This window comes from Epinephelus lanceolatus, chromosome 15, assembly GCF_041903045.1.
Source record: "Epinephelus lanceolatus isolate andai-2023 chromosome 15, ASM4190304v1, whole genome shotgun sequence".
In the NCBI taxonomy this organism is placed as follows: Eukaryota; Metazoa; Chordata; class Actinopteri; order Perciformes; family Serranidae; genus Epinephelus; species Epinephelus lanceolatus.
Window position 1 is genome coordinate 1,036,821 of NC_135748.1, and position 22,052 is coordinate 1,058,872.

At 45.2% G+C, this 22,052-nt stretch overlaps 1 protein-coding gene across 3 annotated transcripts in view; it reads right to left on the reverse strand.

Annotated features, from left to right (window-relative positions):
• LOC117267587 (uncharacterized) overlaps nt 1-19,630 on the reverse strand; it is a 36,619-nt gene extending 16,989 nt beyond the window's left edge. For all 3 annotated transcript variants that reach the window (XR_013493315.1, XM_078174857.1, XM_078174856.1), the window contains exons 1-3: nt 14,441-19,630; nt 14,247-14,315; nt 13,998-14,136 (exon numbers count right to left, since the gene is read on the reverse strand). The gene's annotated coding sequence lies outside the window, so the exon portion shown is untranslated. The remainder of the gene's footprint in view (nt 1-13,997; nt 14,137-14,246; nt 14,316-14,440) is intronic.
• Nucleotides 19,631-22,052: the final 2,422 nt, after the last annotated feature.

The window sequence follows — 22,052 nt, forward strand, 5'->3', positions numbered from 1 at the left end:
TCCAGTCCATTTCTCAGACTGATGAACACACCGCTGTCGATGTGTTGTAGTGTAAAAGTCAAAACCCTCATCAGATATGAGACCATATAAGTTGGATGAGATACAAATAGCTATATAACCATGTTAGTGTGTAGACGTTTGCAAAAACGAATCCTGCATTCATGTGTAATATGCAATATAACAGTGTGAACTCTTAGTGACATCTCAGCTGTGAACTCTTATTGACACACATAACCTATCACGTGCTGAGTAATGATATAATGCATTAACCTACACTCACATGGTGTTGTGAACTTATAGTGACACTCATACAAGTTACCACGTGCTGTGTGAAGAAGATAGCACACTCACTTGATTGTACTGCTTAATGCACTTAGGAGTTTATATAAAGGTCACACATACATTCAAATGATTGTGTCACGAGGAACTGTAACATGTGAGTCCCCACAGATCACATGGGTTTTTAAAAAATAGAGTGAGAGCGGCCCCGGAAATACTGGTGGCAGATTCCAGCTTGAGCAGGAATAAAGGCAAAAGTCTGCTACCAGTAAAAACGGGTCGAAATGGGAAGGACTACAGAAATGGGTGGAGATCTCCTCGACCTCCACCAGCATATAAGCCAGAGCGCTGAGAGCAGTTTTTCAGTCGTCCTCCGGAGGCTGACTCGTGAGTTTGTCTGTGTTGTTGCCTGTGAACACAATAAACTCAATTGCACCAGATTCTGCCTATCTCCAGTGTTTTTCTAAGTATCTGCCAGCCGAACCTAAGCTACTGAATTAAGAGCAAATGGCATTTTAGAAGAAACAAGGAGGATGAGGTCGGGAGCCGCCAGGCCCAATTCCAGGCACCGATTTCAGTCACCTCAAGTGGCGCAGCCAGCCAGGAGGCAAGGAAGGTCGAAGCCAGAGATCGGGAGCACTGGGCTGTACGTCAGACACACAGGTGGCGCCACCAAATAAGGTAAGCAGAGCCTTTTTCTGTTTAAAACCAGGTGTGTCTGGGGTGCAGTGCTGGGAGCCGCCCAGGTCAAAGGTATTTGACAAATTTCTCTCCTAAAGAACCTAGTTATATAGTATACTGATTAAAGAGATATCACTGGAAAAGCAACTAACATCACTGGAGACGGGTAACTCTGCTGCATAAGGTGTGATCGTGGAGCGGAAAGAGTGAATGTGTGTGTTGGATGAATAATAACTAATGAAGTACAGGCAATAAGGTAGTAAGAGTATTTAAAGTATTTAAAGAGACAAAAGTGCACAATAAGAGAAGAAAAGAGTCAGAGATACTCAAAAGCATATATGTGGTTACTACTGCCGAAACTCGCCAACACTCCCTTTAGCCTGTAGGGGCGGGGGTGTTGAAGCCAGCCGGCAGGTTTGCGGAATGCTAAGCAAATCCGCGGATACCGCTGTTGGCTTGCTTAGTACACCTTTAAGCCTATAAAAGGAGGGTGTGTCTAGGGGAGACATCAGGACTGCATGGGCGGTTTGCTATAAAGAATAAGTGAATAAAGGCCTAAAAAGCTTCTGTGGATACCGCTGTTTTGAGGAAAGTGACCTCCCAGCCAAGAAGGAGGGGAGGTCACCGTAGACAAAACGGGACTGAACGGGCAGAAAGCTAAAAAAGTGAAGTTAAAAAGCTCCTGTGGATACCGCTGTTTAGGGGAGACCTCTTAGCCAAGAGGGCAGGGGAACTACCTCAGAAAACAGGTCTGAACGGGCAGGTAGCTAAGGAAAAGAAAAAAGAAAAAGAAAAAATTAACTGATTGATCTAAGTGTAAAAACTGTAAATATATCTAAAAGTAATCTGTAAAATAGTATAAACATAATCCTTGACGTCGTTGTGCATGTCATCTGCATAGTGTTGTAAATATAGTAAGCTATAGAGGAAATTGTAAAATGGTGGATGTAGAAAAGTGTTGGCAACAGAGATTTAATTATGTTGTCGAATAAACCAACTAAACAGGCTGCACGGTTGCAATATTGTGTTAAAGGGAAATCAATAGGGCAAACACATAGAGATACTACTAATAGTCAAAAGGTGAGAGCAAACGTAATTCACAGCTGCACCTAAAAATAGATGGAAGAAGGGGAAATCATTGAGGACGAAATTTGGGGAGAAGAACATTGTCTAACAGAGGGCCCTGCACCCACTTTTGGTTAGAACGGAGCTACGTAGATAGCGAAGGGGCTGAGCATTGGCAAGACGAACAAGAGATCCAACAAAAACTCTGGCAAATCACTAAATTTGTTAATTTAAAGAGAGTAAAGGAAGAGTATCCAGGGGCCCCGTGGGAAGCGATTTTGCGAAGGCTGTGGGTTCCTTATTCACTAAATCCGCTACTACAGAGTCTGTGTGACAATTATCAGAACGCACCAGTAGCCACACTCCCTCTGCACCAAATACGCATACAAAGACCAGTGGGAGGGGAAATATACAACCCGCGGCTGCAAATTGTCATTGTGCCCAGAAAAGTTGAGTGGGAAACAGGTAAATTTGGGTGTCTAAGTAAACGGAAACCCCAAGAGGACGGGTCCTGTGACTTAGAGTACAACCCCTATAGAGAAAAGAAATACAAAACTGCCATAACAGTAGGGAAGATAGTGGTGTTAATACGCACAACAGAAACAGACGAACAGCCAGAAATCCCAAGAGCTAGTGCAGTAAAACAAGGCTTCATGGGAGCCAACCAGGGAAAAATGAAAGAAGGGGTTCTGACCCCGATAGAAATGGTAATAAAACAACACCCAAGTCGAGCCAAGCGCATTCAGCGCTGTGTGGCCAAATGGCACAAAAGAACCTCCGGGAAGAATCGCTGGCCTATGGATGGTACCTTCAATTTGGCATGCTGTGATGAAGTAGAGTCAGAATTAAGACATATTGAAGCTCGAGACACCAAGGCAAGCTACAAACTAAAAAACAAGAGAGCCAAAGAAAGAGAAGTGCTAGGATGGTTCAGACAAACTGGAACAAGAATAATGGTGCAGCTGGAGGAAAGAGACAAAGAACACCAGATACAGGAAAAAGTAACGCCCACAGCACCACCCCCACCCATACCGCCACCACCCCCATACCCACAGGAGCCAACACAGCCAGCAATGGGACAGTACGCACTAAGAGGCTCAAAAGTTACGGAAATGGAGGGCCAATTAGAAGGGAGATTCACAGTGACCCTGACAAAAAAATAATGACAAGAAACCCAATAGGAGGGGACTACAGGGGCCGAGGAAGAAGTTAAAACTGGAAACAGAACCGTCCTCAGAAACGGAGAGCACTGATGGGTCAACAAGTGATGAGGAGGATGGAGAGTTCACTGAGAGTGAAACTGGACAGCCTCCAATGATATACAAACATCGTAGTAGAAGGAGCAGTGATTGCACCGGAACTACTGCTAGAGAGACAACAGACAGCGCCAGTGATGAAGGCTCTCGCTCCACTGAAGGGCAAGTTCCAACTGCAGGGCGCAAAGACAGAGGGAGACAGAAGCAGGTGAAAAACGGAAGCAAAGCTCACCATAAAAGTTGTTCGAGCCTCCCCACAGAGAGATCTGGCTCCCCTACAATAGAATTGCGTAAGAAAAAAGGAAAGATTGAGGAATTGAAACCCAGGCCCATGAGTACCTTTGGGTACGAGCACTGGCAACAGATGTTGGAATGGGAGGTAAAGAACCGCCAGATGCACGAGGAAGAAGATCACCAGAGGCTAGCTACCATTAGCCCGCCACCATATCCAGACCCACCGACGGAGAGAGAACCACACAATGAAAGTGATCACAGTCTCCAAGAACACACTCCCAGAGGTGCGTCACTGATCGACACCCGAGGACAGGAGCTGCTCAAAGAGCTGGAAGGGATCAGCCGGAGAACAGAAGGCAGATTGCAGCAAATGAGTCAACTATTGGAGACAATACAAGAACAGCAGTTAAAAGAAGAGGGTCTCCAGCAGGAGCCAGAGGAGCCTCAAGCCAGCCCCACCACAGAGCACATCACCTTGACTCTCCAAGGTACAATGAAATCGAACAAAACACAGCCCAAAGAGGTGCGGGACACCAACAGACGACCAACAACAGACGACCAACAACAGACAACAGAGCTCAAAGTCAAGGAGGCATGAGATTGAGAGGAGGAAAAGTCCTCGGAGAGACTGAGGATCTCATATATCTGTATGATGAGGAAGGTAACAGAACCACCATGTGTCCCCTTATAACACAACCTAATGGACAAAGGCAGTACGAGCCCTGGCCCTTCATGGACATGATAGGCCTGGCTGAGCGCCTACCGGCACTCACCGATGGCACAGATAAATGGATAATGGCTCTAGAAGAAACAACAGCTGGAATACAGCTAGCCTTGGGAGATGTCAAAGCTTTGCTTACCTACGTGGCTGGGAAGCAAACCACCCAGGAAATATTCACAGAAGCCAATGTGGGGGCGGCGATTGGAAACAATTACAGCGACGATGTGGACTTTGGGCATTACCGCTCCAAGGTGTGGCGCCAGTTGAGAAAACACTACCCGGCAAAGAGAGACCCATCCAGGTTGGAAGGGGAAACGCTGGGAGAAGACGAATGTCCCTCTAAGTTCCTACACACCTTCCAAAAGAAATGGAAAGAAGAAACAGGAGAAGCATGGAATGCCAATAAAACCACTCAAAGCCTATTCAAAATGATGGTTAAGAAGACCATGCCAGAGAGTGTACAGCGACGTTTGGAAGATGTGGTGGGACTAATGAAAATGGACTGGCCACTGTTCTCAGAACACATCGTCCACCATGTTGAGCTCTACAGAAAAGACAGAAAGAAAAAGGATGAAGAAGACAAACAACTAGTCAACAAATTGACCCAGCTGCAGCTGGGAGAACTGAGCAAGCTGGTCAAAAAGGAAAAAGAGAAATCTAAAATCCAAGCTCCCGTGGTGGCAGCGACCCAAGCAGCTCCTCCAACCATCCAGCCCCAAGCACCTCTGCAGCCACCCCCCACTGACCCCAATGCAACAGGGAAAGACACCCCTACCAACGCCACACATCACCATTATTATTACCAGCAAATACCAAGAGGTGGTGGCAATCAGCGAACCCCCAGAGGGCGGGGCCGTGGGGGACCTGGAGGAAATGCTCAGTCTACAAACTTCAGGGGAGGATGGAAAGGAGGCAGAAACTACATACCAGGGAACCACCATGTCTTCCAGGATGCACCCAACCAGCCACCAGGCCCACCACACGTAGGAGCAGGCTATCCAGGAGCTAACCCGGCTCCACCTGACAATCAATGCTGGGGGTGTGGTCAACCAGGCCATATACGGGCCCAATGTCCTAGCAACCCATGGGAAGGTCCAGCACAGAACTGGCCCAGCATGGAACAGCCACAACCCTGGTAGGGGTGCCCAGAGGAGCCTGAGGGGGAACTAATGTTACCAGCTATATCGCTACAGTCACATGAGGAACCCATCGTACCTGTTGTTATCCATGACCGTGAATATCCTTTTATGGTTGACACAGGAGCCACATACTCATGCATTGGAAAAGAAGGCTCCGGGTTCCCCCTCTCTAAGTCATCCATAAAGACCATAGGCTTCTCTGGGAAATCACAGATCATACCGCTAACGGAGCCCGTTCCAATGCTCATTGCAGGCAAAGTCATATGTGCACCTTTGCTATACTCAGCCCATACCCCAGTAAACTTGCTAGGAAGAGACATTCTATGCACATTAAAAGCAAAAATCATGTGTACCCAAGATGGACTGTACCTGGACTTCCCAGATGAACCCCCACAAAGCATGATGTCACAACTGCCCCAAGGTACCACAGACAAACAACAAGCCCTGGCCTACTGTCTTCAGCTGACACCAGAAGACTCACACCTTAAACAGAAATGGACTGAGTGGGAGAGATGGATTCGCATGCACTATGACACCACACATACCCCCACTCTGCAGCTGCATTGCACGCTCATGTATGACAGAGATCAGACTCATGTAGATTACCAGGAGTGTTGGGATGCAGGGATCAATAAAAAACCATATCTCATCACCAGTGAAGACATGTTTTTGGGGCCGGAGTGCGTGGCAGCGGCTGTCCGCCTACCGGAAGAATTATCTGGATGGTTTCAAGTACCAAAGTCTACACCGCACGTCACGCTTTTAGTGGCCAAAGATTATGAGTCTCATCATCTCGGTCCTATGGTCAGGCGTGCCCTGCAGGTGCAAGAGTGGGTGTCCACAAACAACAGGTACATTCACATTTCTAAAGATAAGCAGTTCATCAGGATCTCAGTCAAAGTAGGTGATGAGGTTTTAGCAGACAAAGTGGTAGTAGATGGAGGCACACCCACACAAATGGCAGTCACCGCAGAACATGAGGACATGCTAAGCAAAGTTCCATCTCAGTTATGGACAGCACACAAGACTGATGTAGGTTTGATAAAATCAGCGCAACCAGTTCACATTAAGCTAAAACCACACGTTAACTTACCATATCAGCAACAGTACACTCTCAAACAGCATGTAATTGACGGTATCAGATCAACAATCCAAGGCTTGATTGAAGCAGGAGTTTTGGTAAAAACTAGAAGCCCCTGTAACACACCCATTTTTCCCATCAAGAAACCAAATTCACCAGACTACCGTTTAGTTCATGATCTGCGAGCTGTTAACGCGGTAGTAGACGGAGAAGTACCACTTGTGCCAGACCCACACACGTTGCTTTCCAACATCCCACCAGACACCCAGTGGTACACAGTCACTGATTTGTGTTCAGCTTTCTTCAGCGTACCACTACATCCAGATTCTCAGTATTTGTTCGCTTTCACGTATGAGAATCAACAATATACCTATACCAGGTTGGCCCAAGGGTATTTGGATTCCCCATCTATCTTTAATCGTGTGTTGACACAAGACCTCGCCAGTTTGAACGTGCAAAGCACAGTATTGCAATATGTAGATGATCTGCTCATTTGCAGTCCTACAAAAGAACAATGTGAAAAAGACTCTATTGCAGTGCTCACGGCCTTAGCAGAAGGCGGACACAAAGTCAGTAAAACTAAACTACAGTTCTGCCAACAGTCAGTAGAGTACTTGGGGAGAAGACTCTGTGGGGACAAAAGGTGTATTGCACCATCCCAGTTAGAGGCAGTGATTAAGGCCCCTCAACCGCAAACGGTGGGCCAAATGTTATCTTTTCTGGGCATGACAGGCTACAGCAGACCTTGGATCTGTGACTATGCTATAAAAACTGCTCCCCTCAGGGCTCTGATAAGAGCAGCAGGACAAACAAATAACACAGCACAGTTAACATGGACAGAGGAAGCAGAAGGTGCGTTCCAAGCCCTGAAAATAGACATGCAGTCCGCTCCCGCTTTAGGGACGCCAAACTATGCTAAACCTTTTCATCTCTATGTTGCAGAAAAATCAGGCTTTGCCTGTGCCGTCCTGATGCAAGACACACCCACAGGTAAACAGCCATTGGCATATTATAGTACTAAACTGGACAACATCGAGGCTGGCCTGCCACCCTGCTATCAGGGGCTGGCAGCCGCTGTCTTTGCCTTCCAGAAAGCTTCATCACTGACCATGGGACATCCTGTGACACTGTATACTTCCCACCAAATTCATGCACTACTGACTAGTCCACGATTCGTCTTAACACAAGCCAGACGCACAGGCTATGAGGTAATCCTGTCAGCCCCTGAACTCAATATTCAGCGCTGCACCGTCATTAACCCCGGCACTAAACTGATTTTGCCAACAGAAGGTACTCCACATGACTGCATTCATGACACAGACAAGTTTATGCGGGCTAGAGAGGACCTGCATAATCAGCCAATTCCTGCCGACCTCACATTGTTCGTGGATGGCTCATGTTTTCGTGACGCCACTGGTAGCCATGCAGGCTACGGGATTATTCAGCTCAAAAATGACTACCAAACCTTCGCCACACTACAGGCACGTAAGCTTGCTCAGCCCTGCTCAGCCCAACTCGCAGAGATAAAAGTGTTGACAGAAGCATGTAAATTAGCTGCAGCAAAATCGCTAAACGTCTACACGGACTCTGTGTATGCCTATGGTGTGTGCCATGTTCACGCTAACATTTGGAAACAAAGGGGATTTCGCAGAGCTGATGGCACCCCTGTAACTCATGGAGCTGCCATCCTCGATCTGTTAGAAGCCATGTCGCTTCCCACAGCCCTAGCTGTCATTAAATGTCCAGCCCACCAAAAGACCAACACACTGATAGCTACAGGCAATAATCTTGCAGATGAGGCAGCCAAACAAGCAGCAATAGGGGCAGTAATGGCGCCCATATTAACCATACAAGATTGCGAACCTCTCACATCCTTGCCCTCCCTTATAGCCGCTCGAGATAGAGTAGAAGAGGCTGAGAAACGTTTATGGGTAAAAAGGGGAGCTATTAAGAATACGCAAACGGGCCCAACACGGGGTCCACTGCATGGTGTTTGGCTGGATGCCCATGGCCGCTTTGTACTACCAACTTTACTACTAAGACATGCAATAATTTGGGCGCATGGTAGTGACCATTGCACAAGGGGGGAGATCCTAAGGAAACTGCAAGCAGTATGGTGGTCGCCATTCATGGCAGCCACGGTGGATAGAGTACTAAATGAATGTGACGTTTGCGCAGAATACAACATCAGGAAAGTTTTTTCGGCCCCATTGGCACATATACCACCCCCAGACGGACCATTCAGACATCTCATGATGGACTATATAGACATGGGACCACAGTCAAGAGTAAGGGGACTGAGATACGTTTTAGTGGTCATATGTAGATATAGTAGGTGGGTGGAGGCAAAAGCCACTGCAAAATCAGATCACAAAACAGTCGCAAAATTTTTGTGTTTTTGTGTGTGAAGTTTTCCCGAGATTTGGAATGCCAGACACCATATCATCAGACAACAGCAGCCACTTTGTGTCCAATGTCATACAAGAGACACTAAAGCAATTAGGAATCAAACAAAAATTTGGCTGCGTTTACCATCCCCAATCGCAGGGAGCGGTAGAAAGGGCAAATGGCATCTTGAAAACAAAAATAGCCAAGATAGTGGCAGACAGCAGAAATAAGCTTAACTGGGTGGATGCTTTACCACTTGCACTAATGTCTATGCGCTCACAAGCCAGCCGAGTCACGCATCTAACACCGCATGAAATGCTTACGGGCCGGCCCATGCCGCTACCATACTTAAGAGGTCCCTATGAGGGACCGTCCCTGGAACAGTTGCAAGGTGAAATGTTTGAATACTTACGAAGTCTAACTCGTATCCACAGGGCTGTGTTCCAGCAGGTGAAAGGAGCCACAGAGGACAGAGGGGTCGACATCCCTGCAGACCTCCAGAGAATACGGCCAGGAGAACAGGTGTACGTCAAGGTGTTCAAAAGAAAGTGGGACCAACCGCGAAGGGAAGGTCCATACAAGGTCATATTAGCCACACCAACTGCCTTGAAAGTCGAAGGTAAGGACGTTTGGTTCCATCTTAACCACTGCTGCAGAGCTAACACCCCAGAGAGACCACCTGTTCCCCGACCTAGAGCCAGACAGAGAGCAGTAACTCCAGAGCCACAAGGGGACGGCGAAGCCGCCCCAAGGGCAATAAGGGACCAACCAGAAGGGGATGGCGATGCCTCCCCACAGGAACAGGGGACAAGAAGGTCTACGCACGTGGCACAGAGACGCAGGGCACAGAGAGCCCAGAGTGACAGCAGCGGTTCAGCCCAGAGTGAGAGCAGTGGGTCCTTACCAGAGAGGGTATCAACAGGAGCAGAGAGCTCTTCAGAGGGAGGCTCCTCATCCCCCCGGACTGACAGCCAACCTCAGTCTCATGAGTCATCACCTGCTAGTGACAGGACAAATCATGAAGGGACAAGTGCAGAGAGAGAGGTGGCAGCAGAGGCAGAAGGATCGGAGGGAGTGGGAGCAGAGACAGAAGGAGAAGAAAGAGAGGAAAGCCCTAGCTCAGAAACAGGCGAAGCAAGAGACCCAGAGAGGTCAAACTCAAGCTCAAGCTCAGACTCAGACTCAAACTCAAGCTCAAGCTCAAGCTCAGACTCAGACTCAAACTCAAGAGACACAGACACAAGAGACTCAGACCCCGGAGAGGGACCAGCCCCTCGGCAGACTTAAGGGTTCAGTCAGCATGCAACGAGGAGCTAAAGTAGGCACAGTAGCTGTAATAATACTAACCCTATTGCTAATCGCAACAAGAGTACACCAGAGTGAGGGAGTAGCACAGGGTAAAGGAGACCAGAAAGAGAAAGGCGAGTGCTTGCTGGTGCTAGGAGCTTTGGCTGCAAAACAGGGAAAGCTACCTTACAGGGAAACAATACGACTAACCTACTATAAATCACATGCTTACGATGATGTATTGGTGGAGGGCCCAGGAAACATTAGACTGCATGGACGATCCACAGGATTGCGCTGTAGCGTGGAAGGAATGGTGACAGCAAGAGTTTGGTGTAGTATGAGAGGTTGTACTAATATGGAAGTAGGGTTCACTATATCCCTAAAAGTGGCACGACAATGGCTTCAATTAGGCCCCAGATCCCCAAGGAAGCCAAGAGATGTGCCAGTGCAATGGGTGGAATTAGTAAGAACCTCCACTTGGAAGTCCAATGCCTTCTATCAATGGCTGGAATACTCTGCTAAACAGGTAACCAATGTTACGTGTGTAGCATGCCACAGAAGGAGGGGCCTACCTAGAGTGAGGCCTCTCCCAGACATAGATAATTGCTGGAAGCAGGATAAATGTTTTGCTGCATGTGTCATGTGGATGGCAGCGGGTAGAGAGAGATGGACCAACACAACGGCAATCTGTCCAGAAAATCTTAAAAATGCCTCTGATCAGTTCCAACAAGAATTCCAGGTACCTCCAGTAGTACATTTGACACCAGACCTCATATTCCCATTTTGCGTAGCACGAGGAAACAAGATAGAACATTGGCTGAGCAATGCCACCCACACTAACACTTCCCAGGAGACGGAGAGGCTGATTCAATGCAGGTATGAAAAGATCATAGGAAATGTGTCCTCGTCAGCAGGTACACTGCAGCTCTCAGAGGCACAGAAGGTATGTAATACAACCCGAGAAGCCAAAATCCAATGCCACCAGGTGGTCAATGGGGGTGATGATTCTATAGTTCTAGGCCAAAATTATAATGATACCACCTGGATTTGGGTACTAAACTTGACCAATGGTACCACTCCGTTGGCGGACATATTTTGGATATGTGAAAATGACCTTCAGGTAAAAGCAGTACTGCCAGCCAATTGGATGGGACTCTGCGCCCCAGCAATGTTAACAGGACCAATTACGATACTCAGTTTAACTAACAGCACCCCAGCGAGACGCCGTAGGTCATCTGAACCTCAGGGATGTTCCTGGGAGGAGGATGCTAGTGTATACATTACATGGGACCAGATACCACAAGGAGTCCCTAGGGACCAACAGGCTATAGCAGATGAATGGATAGAGACAGGCAGGGTATTGGGCTCATGACCAATTTGGGGAACTGTAGTGAACGCTCAATATATAGCCCGTAATAGCCGTTGGGTAAATTATTTGTGGTATAACCAACAAAGATTTGTGAAGTGGACTATAAGGGCCCTTGAAGGAGTAAACGAGCAGTTACATGCCACATCCCTAATGACGGTACAGAACAGACTTGTCATTGAGACCCTGCTAGCCCATGATCAAGGCGTCTGTGACATAATAGGGGAAAACTGTTGTACTGTCATTCCAATGCACACGGGGGAGGGTGGCAATTTGACCAAAGCTTTGGAAGGCATGCGCACCTTACGAGATCAGCATGTACAACACTCAAACTGGAACACCAGGATCCCCTCAATGTGGGACTGGTTATCAACATTATCCCCTGAAAAGATATTAAAAATGATGGGAATGTTATTGGGAATTGTTGTGTTGGCCCTTCTCATGATAGCCTGCTGTGTTCTTCCCCTGGTGCGGATTGTAATCAAGCGAACAATGACAAGTGTTACAGGACAATTTGTCGTAATAGACCAAGGGCCGCGGCCCACCGGCGCTGAATCTTATGAAGACATGACTGGTTCCCAAAGACAGCTCATTAAAAAACAAGAGGAGGGCTCAGGTGGAAAATGTAGAAACCAGTATGAGATAATGCTACAAGACAGAGCATTGGGAACTGCTCAATATGGCCAGAGAACTAAGTCAGCAAAAGAAGTGTATGACGAAATTGCATAAGAAGACCCTGGTACCTTTGCTGTCACCAGACCAATACTATTGCTCACCAATACTTAAGCTTCATTATCACTAACATACTAATCCTTCTTGCATGGCTTATGTGTAGCGTAAACCTAAGAGTAAATAGGAAGGAGTAAAAACTATTATAGGGAGAATGCACTAAAATGTCCTCTACACCTTTAAGATAAAGCAGAACATGGCTGGGTCTTGGAGAACACCACATCCAGACCAGCAGAACCAGGGAGACCAGTCTGTGTTCTGGTACCAGCAGTAGGGACCACATGTGATGAGACCCCCTCACCCTCAAACCTACCCCGGGACCGGCCTTCCACCGCCAGCCCATCCCCCTGAGTTGCCACTGGATGAGCTCTACAATCAACTCCACACCCCACAGCCAGCGATCCAGACACTGAACCACCCTCCATCGACCAACCTGATCCGCTATCTACTGTCCTGCCCTAACCCAGAACCAGTTGCAAGCCCCAGCTACATGGGAACCTGCCCAGAATCACTCAACCCAACTGCCAATACCTCCAGTCAGGGAGGTCAAACCCAGATGGGTCCAGGGCAAGGAGTAGATTGGCCTGTTCTTACTCCAGATTGGACTATTGCCACTCCAGGCCCGCGTTATGTGAAAATCATCAGGTATCCTTTGTAGCACATGTTGTACTGACTGTAGTCACTGTATATGAATGTCATTCTACACCCTTATGCCACAAGATGACATTATCAGGCTAGCGCTCATTCTCTGTGACTTATGTGTGATATATGTGTGATATCTACTACTGATTTACGGATATAATCACTGGAAAATGATATTATGTATGGTGCTAACAAATCTTAAGCTAATGTTATGGGACTATATAGTCCCAAAGGGGGAATATATATATTTTCACCCCTTCTTCTGTGATTTAAAAAGTGTCGTGTGGGACTATGGAGCCCCAAAGGGGGGAATGTAGTGTAAAAGTCAAAACCCTCATCAGATATGAGACCATATAAGTTGGATGAGATACAAATAGCTATATAACCATGTTAGTGTGTAGACGTTTGCAAAAACGAATCCTGCATTCATGTGTAATATGCAATATAACAGTGTGAACTCTTAGTGACATCTCAGCTGTGAACTCTTATTGACACACATAACCTATCACGCGCTGTGTAATGATATAATGCATTAACCTACACTCACATGGTGTTGTGAACTTATAGTGACACTCATACAAGTTACCACGTGCTGTGTGAAGAAGATAGCACACTCACTTGATTGTACTGCTTAATGCACTTAGGAGTTTATATAAAGGTCACACATACATTCAAATGATTGTGTCACGAGGAACTGTAGCATGTGAGTCCCCACAGATCACATGGGTTTTTAAAAAAATAGAGTGAGAGTGGCCCCGGAAATACTGGTGGCAGATTCCAGCTTGAGCAGGAATAAAGGCAAAAGTCTGCTACCAGTAAAAACGGGTCGAAATGGGAAGGACTACAGAAATGGGTGGAGATCTCCTCGACCTCCACCAGCATATAAGCCAGAGCGCTGAGAGCAGTTTTTCAGTCGTCCTCCGGAGGCTGACTCGTGAGTTTGTCTGTGTTGTTGCCTGTGAACACAATAAACTCAATTGCACCAGATTCTGCCTATCTCCAGTGTTTTTCTAAGTATCTGCCAGCCGAACCTAAGCTACTGAATTAACAGCAAATGACATTTTAGAAGAAACAAGGAGGACGAGGTCGGGAGCCGCCAGGCCCAATTCCAGGCACCGATTTCAGTCACCTTAGTGTTCACCCTCAGTCACGCCTGCTTCACCCAACACTGTGTCACCGTGGCTAAAGCTAAACTCCATCGGCACGGCAAGGCATGCTGCAGCAACCTCCTCCACCACCTCCACGGATGGCTGGGCTGTGACCTGCACCTGGCACAAAAACAAAATATGAGGTTTTACTAAATAATACAATGAAAGACGACATGTTACTGCTTCCTAAAATCATCAATAAGTAACATTATATTTAAAATGAAACACACCTCCTGGACTGCTGGGCCGGCCTTGGAGGCAGACTCGGTCACAGGGGCAGGCACAGGTGTTGCCGGAACCTATCAAGACAGAATAAAAATCAAAAACCATTAAAACGCAGCACTCACTTTGTTGCGGCATATGTTTTAGAAATATAAAAAAAAATTCTACATCAACATCCTACAAAAAAAAAACACCAACCTACCACCAACCTGACGCTTCATATGGAAGGTCTGTAGGAAGGAAAACAAACCTCTTTAAAAACTGTCCTCCTGTTTTGACCTCTACAGTGTTCATGCAATGTGTAAACAGCTTACCTGGCTGGGTGGCGGATCAGCAGGGCAGTCAGAGCCAGAAGAAGGGGAAACCTTCTCCATGGCAGTTGCTCTCCACCGACTGCACCGCCTGGCTCTCACCTGATCTAACAGCTCATTGGTTCAGATGTCGACTCAACAATATGACATTTTAGATAAACTACTCATTTGTGTTGAATTGTAGAGATTAAGATTGTATTTGTCTGACCTGAAGGTTTATTCTGTGAACAGAAAACATGTTGTATGACTGATGGTGAAAACAAACTGATATATGGGTCTGATCACTTTTTTAATGAATTGACATCATTCCAGACAGGATGTTAGTGTGTCTGTGACTTTCTGCACGGACTGAAGACTGCTGGAAACTGTCGGGAAACTGTCCGACTTCACTGCAGCTTTTTGTCACCGCCCCCCGGTGGGGCCGCCTGCTCTCGTCTACTATTCAGGCGAGGCGCAGTTCATCTTGAATGAGCCTAATGTCAGCATTTTGCGCAGGAACCCCTGTTTCTTTTGCGGGGTTTCCCTCAGAAAAAAAAAAAAATGAGATGACATTGAAGCAGTTCAGGATTTAGCAGCACAGTGTGTATTGCACGGGATGCTGTGAGCTAGAGTGGAGAGGGGTCTAAAAAACGTCTAAAACTTTTGTCTTTCACTTGCTGCCATGACCACAATTTCCACTGTACATACAAAATTTATACCAAAAAACACAGGTCACAGATATGTTGACATGGAATCTGTCACATGTACACATTTTTGCTGAGTGGCTCCAAAGCGAAGGGAGCTCTGATTTTTTTCTCATTCACTCCCATGTAAACTGAGAGGAGAAATTTCTGGAAAACAGCTAAGGTGCAACACATTTTAAATTCGCTCGTGTGACCACATTTTTGACTCTAGAGATATAAAACATGACACGTGCGTTCACGAGAAGTGGCTCTCTCTCACCATCACTTTATTTTCATGATTGGACCAATGGTTTGGGAATTAGAAGAACTTGTTCGAGGAGTTCAAACTCATATTAAACAGCCTTTGCTGATCTGCTCTCTCATGAGCTCTCTGTGTGCCCCTCAGGTGCAGGCAAGTCATTAATCACCATGACAACGGCTGCACACACAGACACGGCCACACAGCTCTCTGTATCTGTGTCTCACAGTCTTTAAAGGACAGATTACGCCAGGCGGAATCTTCAATTAAAACAGCAAATACACATTATTAACCCCTAAAGTGGCAAAATGGGCTCTCTAGCGCCACCTAGGCACACTAAAATGGCCACTGCAGCCCGTAGGAATGTCTTAGAAAGATCAAACCAAAACTGGCGTGTTCGACCTACAAATCACGTGCTGACACCCATGACCTAAATCCAACAGGAAGTGAGCTATTTGCTCTTTCAAAGTAAGATTTCGCCTCAAATGTGGTCTTAAAAAAAACATCTCCCCCTACACCATTTATTGTATCGGCTTTAAAGACGCACACATGCCACCTCAACTGCTGCTAAACAGATCTTCTGTATAACTTTATCTGTCTCACCATCACATTATTTTGATGATTGGACCAACAGTTTGGGAATGGGATGAACTTGTTCGAGGAGTTAAATCTCCACTAAAAGAGGTCTCTTCTCTGTGTTCTGTCTGTGTCTCTCTGCTCTTCTGCTAGGTGCACTTACTTAATTACCATGGCAACTGCTGTCACACACAAACTCACAGAAACATGAGCTGTGTCCCAATTGAGAGTCTGCATCCTTCGAAGGGCGAATTTGAAGGCCACTTACGTCACAACGCTGCGCGAAGGCTGTCCCAATTCATCCAAATTCGAAGGCTCCTCCAAATGCAGCCAACAAATGCGCCCTCCTTTTCCCTGTATTCGGAGGATGCACCGCAACTATCCTTCGTGGCCTCCCATATCCCAAGATTCTTTGCGCGCCTCTGTTCAACACAGAGTTTTCTTTACAATGGCGGCAAGTACTGGCACCGGTAGCAGCACCAAATACACCTTAAAATGTAAGTAACGGATTTTTACTTAACGCCAGAAGTTCAAGGGGCCTTAAAACCTCTAAATGGCTGTTTAAATACATGACGTTAGTGATGGTAGCCAGCTTCGTGATGTAACGTTAGCTTAAGGCTAACCTGTTGATACGAGGAGCTCAGTTAGCCTTTAAAAGTAACGGTAACGGTAAAACCTAACCGCTTCACTTTCAATTGTTACAAGCTCTTATATCTTATTGTAACTGTGGAGACGCTGTAGGCTCTTTATACCTCACATCAGGTGCATAAACGCACCACAATGAACAAATATAAAGTTAATGAGAGGATAGGTTGTGAGACCCGCTGTATTTCTAGGCTGTAAGACTGTAAACATTTGGATTGAATAAAGAGCTAACTTCAGAAGCATTATTGTTATTATCGTTATTATATAGAACAATCATTTTGCCTATTGACATAACAGAAAATATGTCTTACGTTTCATTTTGTTGTAGGGAGCAAGGAGCAAACGGAGGAGTTTATTAAACTCCGTGGTGAAAATGACCACCTGTTCACAGGGGCCAGGAATAAAGCCACACTCGAATAGAGGTACCTGTTAAGGCAATAATAAATAGCCCATTTGTACTCTATACATATTTGTATGTAAAGGTTTTCTTAAATTAACCCAAATCCTGTATAAAAACCAAAGTACAAATATAATCTTAAGATCACAATAAGTGAATGTTGTTTTTAGGTGGGGTGGGAGTTTTTTATCTGTCCTGATGTCACCTTTTGTGATCATATGTGTTTACCTTTTGTCATGCTTCTCTCTTGTTTAGAACAATCCTTCATAAAATGGTCCTGGAGGGAAGAGTGGAGCCTCAACAGGCAAAAAACGTGGGACAAATTTAAAAAAATACAAATAAATAAAGTATGTGATAAAACTTTGATAAAGAAATGCAGAAAAAACTCCAAGGCACTCTCCCATAGTAGTTACAGTGCCTTTATTCTTTATTCCTTGAATCTGTTTGACTTCCTGATGAAGGCTTGATGCTGAAACGTGTCGATGGACTGTGTTTTTAAGGTTTATATGACCATGCCATAAGAATAAAGGCATTTAACTGCTTTGGGAGAAAAACTCCAAGGCCTTGGAGTTTTTTCTTTGTTTCTTTATGACTACATGAATCCCATTCCAAAGAGCACCTCAAACATACTTCTTTTTGAGTCCATGATGCACTTCTTTTTCAAGACTTTTTTAATAAATACTTTGCAGAAAATTGCTGCTGTTGTGATTGATTTCCTCTCCCTTAGGAATGCAAAGATCCAGGGACAGGTCAGGGGGTCGGCAGGAAGCCCACTGCTGCCACCTGGCCCTGGTTTGTCCTCAAGGATGAGGGTTTAGGACAGAGGCCTTCCATTGCCCCTCCTGTCCTAATTGCCTCCATCCCTGAGGACACACCAGGGCCAGGTGCTGTAGTGGGTGAGCAGCATGAGGAGGAGGATGAGGAGAGGCAGCCAGGGCCAGCGACAGGAGGGATTATACATTATCAGTTCCATTTCTTATTTACAACTAGAGTAAACGTTTGAACTACTTTTCAGTGACAACAGAATTTATTTTTTTCTTTGATAACCAAGTATTTACAAAGATACACTCTGAACATTTCTAACTATTTACAAGTTTACAAGTGGGCATTCTTAACATGTACAACTACAAAAGATCAGCAGAAATCACTATTTACAGAGAACAAATATAAAATGATGTAAAACGTGTCCAGCAGCACCTCCAGGGACTCTGCTCAGCCTGAAATCTTGCCTTGTGTCACCATGATTAAAGAAGTTTTGCAGCACCGGAACAGCCAGGTTTATTCTGCAGTACAGGGGCCTGGTCTGGATGGGGAAAGGAGGTTAAGATCAGGAGTACATAAATGATCAAAGCAACAATAGCTATTTAATTTTGGGTTAATAAGACAATTCTAGTTAAAGCTATAGCTTGGATAAATAATGCTATATCTGTCCATCTATCCACTTTGGCTTCTCAACATGGTTTTGATGTTTAATGACAAAACATTTTCATATTGAAATTAAGTCAGGGATATTTACAGGGTTCCTACACATTTTACTAGGTCCAGTTCAAGCACTTTAGAAGCCCTTTCAAGCATTTAAACTAAAATTCAAACACTTTTCAGACCTTGAAAATACAGCATTAAAATTACAGCATTTTCAAAGATTTTAAGCACCTATATGAACCCTGTATCAAGTGTAATGGTTAAATGACATTAACCACATATAGCTAGCATTTGTCACTTAATGGTATCATTTATTAACGGGTATATTAATTACCACGAACTACGCTAGCTATATGAACATTAATGTGGGTTAAAATAACAGGTTTACCTCGCCTCGGCTCTCTCCCAGCCAGAGATAAACGAGCCGCCGGTGTCTCCTCTTCCTCAATCAAAAAGTAAATTAAATAAACAAAATGACAAATTCTAGCCCCATTTTATCGCCGGTATGTCCATTTGTCGCTGCCGTCTGTTGTGTTTTTCCTGAGCTTGGGCGACAGGAATCATGACGTGGTGACGCAACCAGGAAATCCTCCGTAGGCTAGACCGTCCCATTTAACAACGGCTGACGACTCCTTCGGAGGCACCTCCAAAGGACTAGCCTTCGGAGGCTACATAGGCCGCGTCCTTCGAAGGATGCAGACCCTGAATTGGGACACAGCTATGATGTCTGTGCGTGTCTACATCTTACATGCAGACATGACAGGGGCACAATCTCCATTTTAACTCTTCAGGTGCCAGAGTTTATTGAGGAAAATATTCCATTTTCATTTCAACATTTCAAAAGGCTGTGGCTTGAAAGTGGTGAGAGATAAAGGCATACTGTAAATGAGAAAACTATTCATCATGACCCAAAGTTTGTGATAGGAGTAAATTAACTCATCCAATTTGCATATTGTGGTGTCATTAGGTGGCGGCCATATTGGATTTCATAAATCTCAGTAAAACAACATTTTGAACATATTTACACAGTAGATTTGTTTTGTATTGATTCTGATTTGCATATTGTAACATCACTTCTACATACAGTACAGGCCAAAAGTTTGGACACACCTTCTCATTCAATGCGTTTTCTTTATTTTCATGACTATTTACATTGTAGATTCTCACTGAAGGCATCAAAACTATGAATGAACACATGTGGAGTTATGTACTTAACAAAAAAAGGTGAAATAACTGAAAACATGTTTTATATTCTAGTTTCTTCAAAATAGCCACCCTTTGCTCTGATTACTGCTTTGCACACTCTTGGCATTCTCTCCATGAGCTTCAAGAGGTAGTCACCTGAAATGGTTTTCCAACAGTCTTGAAGGAGTTCCCAGAGATGTTTAGCACTTGTTGGCCCCTTTGCCTTCACTCTGCGGTCCAGCTCACCCCAAACCATCTCGATTGGGTTCAGGTCCGGTGACTGTGGAGGCCAGGTCATCTGCCGCAGCACTCCATCACTCTCCTTCTTGGTCAAATAGCCCTTACACAGCCTGGAGGTGTGTTTGGGGTCTTTGTCCTGTTGAAAAATAAATGATCGTCCAACTAAACGCAAACCGGATGGGATGGCATGTCGCTGCAGGATGCTGTGGTAGCCATGCTGGTTCAGTGTGCCTTCAATTTTGAATAAATCCTCAACAGTGTCACCAGCAAAACACTCCCACACCATCACGCCTCCTCCTTCATGCTTCACAGTGGGAACCAGGCATGTGGAATCCATCCGTTCACCTTTTCTGCGTCTCACAAAGACACGGCAGTTGGAACCAAAGATCTCAAATTTGGACTCATCAGACCAAAGCACAGATTTCCACTGGTCTAATGTCCATTCCTTGTGTTTCTTGGCCCAAACAAATCTCTTCTGCTTGTTGCCTTAGCAGTGGTTTCCTAGCAGCTATTTGACCATGAAGGCCTGATTGGCGCAGTCTCCTCTTAACAGTTGTTCTAGAGATGGGTCTGCTGCTATAACTCTGTGTGGCATTCATCTGGTCTCTGATCTGAGCTGCTGTTAACTTGCGATTTCTGAGGCTGGTGACTCGGATGAACTTATCCTCAGAAGCAGAGGTGACTCTTGGTCTTCCTTTCCTGGGTCGGTCCTCATGTGTGCCAGTTTCGTTGTAGCGCTTGATGGTTTTTGCGACTCCACTTGGGGACACATTTAAAGTTTTTGCAATTTTCCGCACTGACTGACCTTCATTTCTTAAAGTAATGATGGCCACTCGTTTTTCTTTAGTTAGCTGATTGGTTCTTGCCATAATATGAATTTTAACAGTTGTCCAATAGGGCTGTCGGCTGTGTATTAACCTGACTTCTGCACAACACAACTGATGGTCCCAACCCCATTGATAAAGCAAGAAATTCCACTAATTAACCCTGATAAGGCACACCTGTGAAGTGGAAACCATTTCAGGTGACTACCTCTTGAAGCTCATCGAGAGAATGCCAAGAGTGTGCAAAGCAGTAATCAGAGCAAAGGGTGGCTATTTTGAAGAAACTAGAATATAAAACATGTTTTCAGTTATTTCACCTTTTTTTGTTAAGTACATAACTCCACACGTGTTCATTCATAGTTTTGATGCCTTCAGTGAGAATCTACAATGTAAATAGTCATGAAAATAAAGAAAACGCATTGAATGAGAAGGTGTGTCCAAACTTTTGGCCTGTACTGTACCTACAGCTACAGAAAGCATTTGAACATCAAAACGTTCAGCTCTGTAAGGATTTTCGGATGTTTGTGGCAATATGTTTCATATTTCTAAATAATTCACAATGACAACATAAGCTGGAGGCTGAAACGGATGCGAGGTCCCACCCAATGCTGCTTGCAGCTTTAATTTTTCTTTTTTTCTTCCGCCAAAATGATCGCATTTTTCACTGCCTGAACATAGCCCAAAACTCATCAAACTTGGAATATAAGTCCCACCTGGTGAAAAATTTTATAATCTATTGTCGTCCTGAATTTCCACCACTAGGTGGTGCTATAATCAAGGAAAGTGCGTTTTGGCTCATAACTCCCATATACTTTATGGCACATTGAAAAATTCGCAAACTGAAAAAGGTTTGAGACAAACTCCTCCTAGGCAATTTCACTGATTTGCACGAAACTTTGCACACAGCATCTGTGGAGTCTCCTGACAAAAAGTTATTAAAAGAATTTTGATATTCCAAAGAATACTGAAGTTATTAAATAGCAACTTCCTGCAGATTTAGTACAAAACAGGAAGTGTTGCATATCTCCACATTGGTGTGTCCGAATGACATGAAACTCAGTTTACTACTTCCCCATTAGCCCCTGAGGCTCTGTGTAAAATTTCAGGCGATGACCACCAGGTGGCGCTCTTTAAATTGAAGTATTTTATATCTCAACATCAGTTGCTCAGATTAACACTAAACTTACAACAATTATTGTCAATGCCCTCCTGAGGATATCTGACAAAGAAGTTACCTATATGCCACTAGGTGGCGCTGTGGTGGCAGTCTAATTTAATATTTGGCACTGTGCC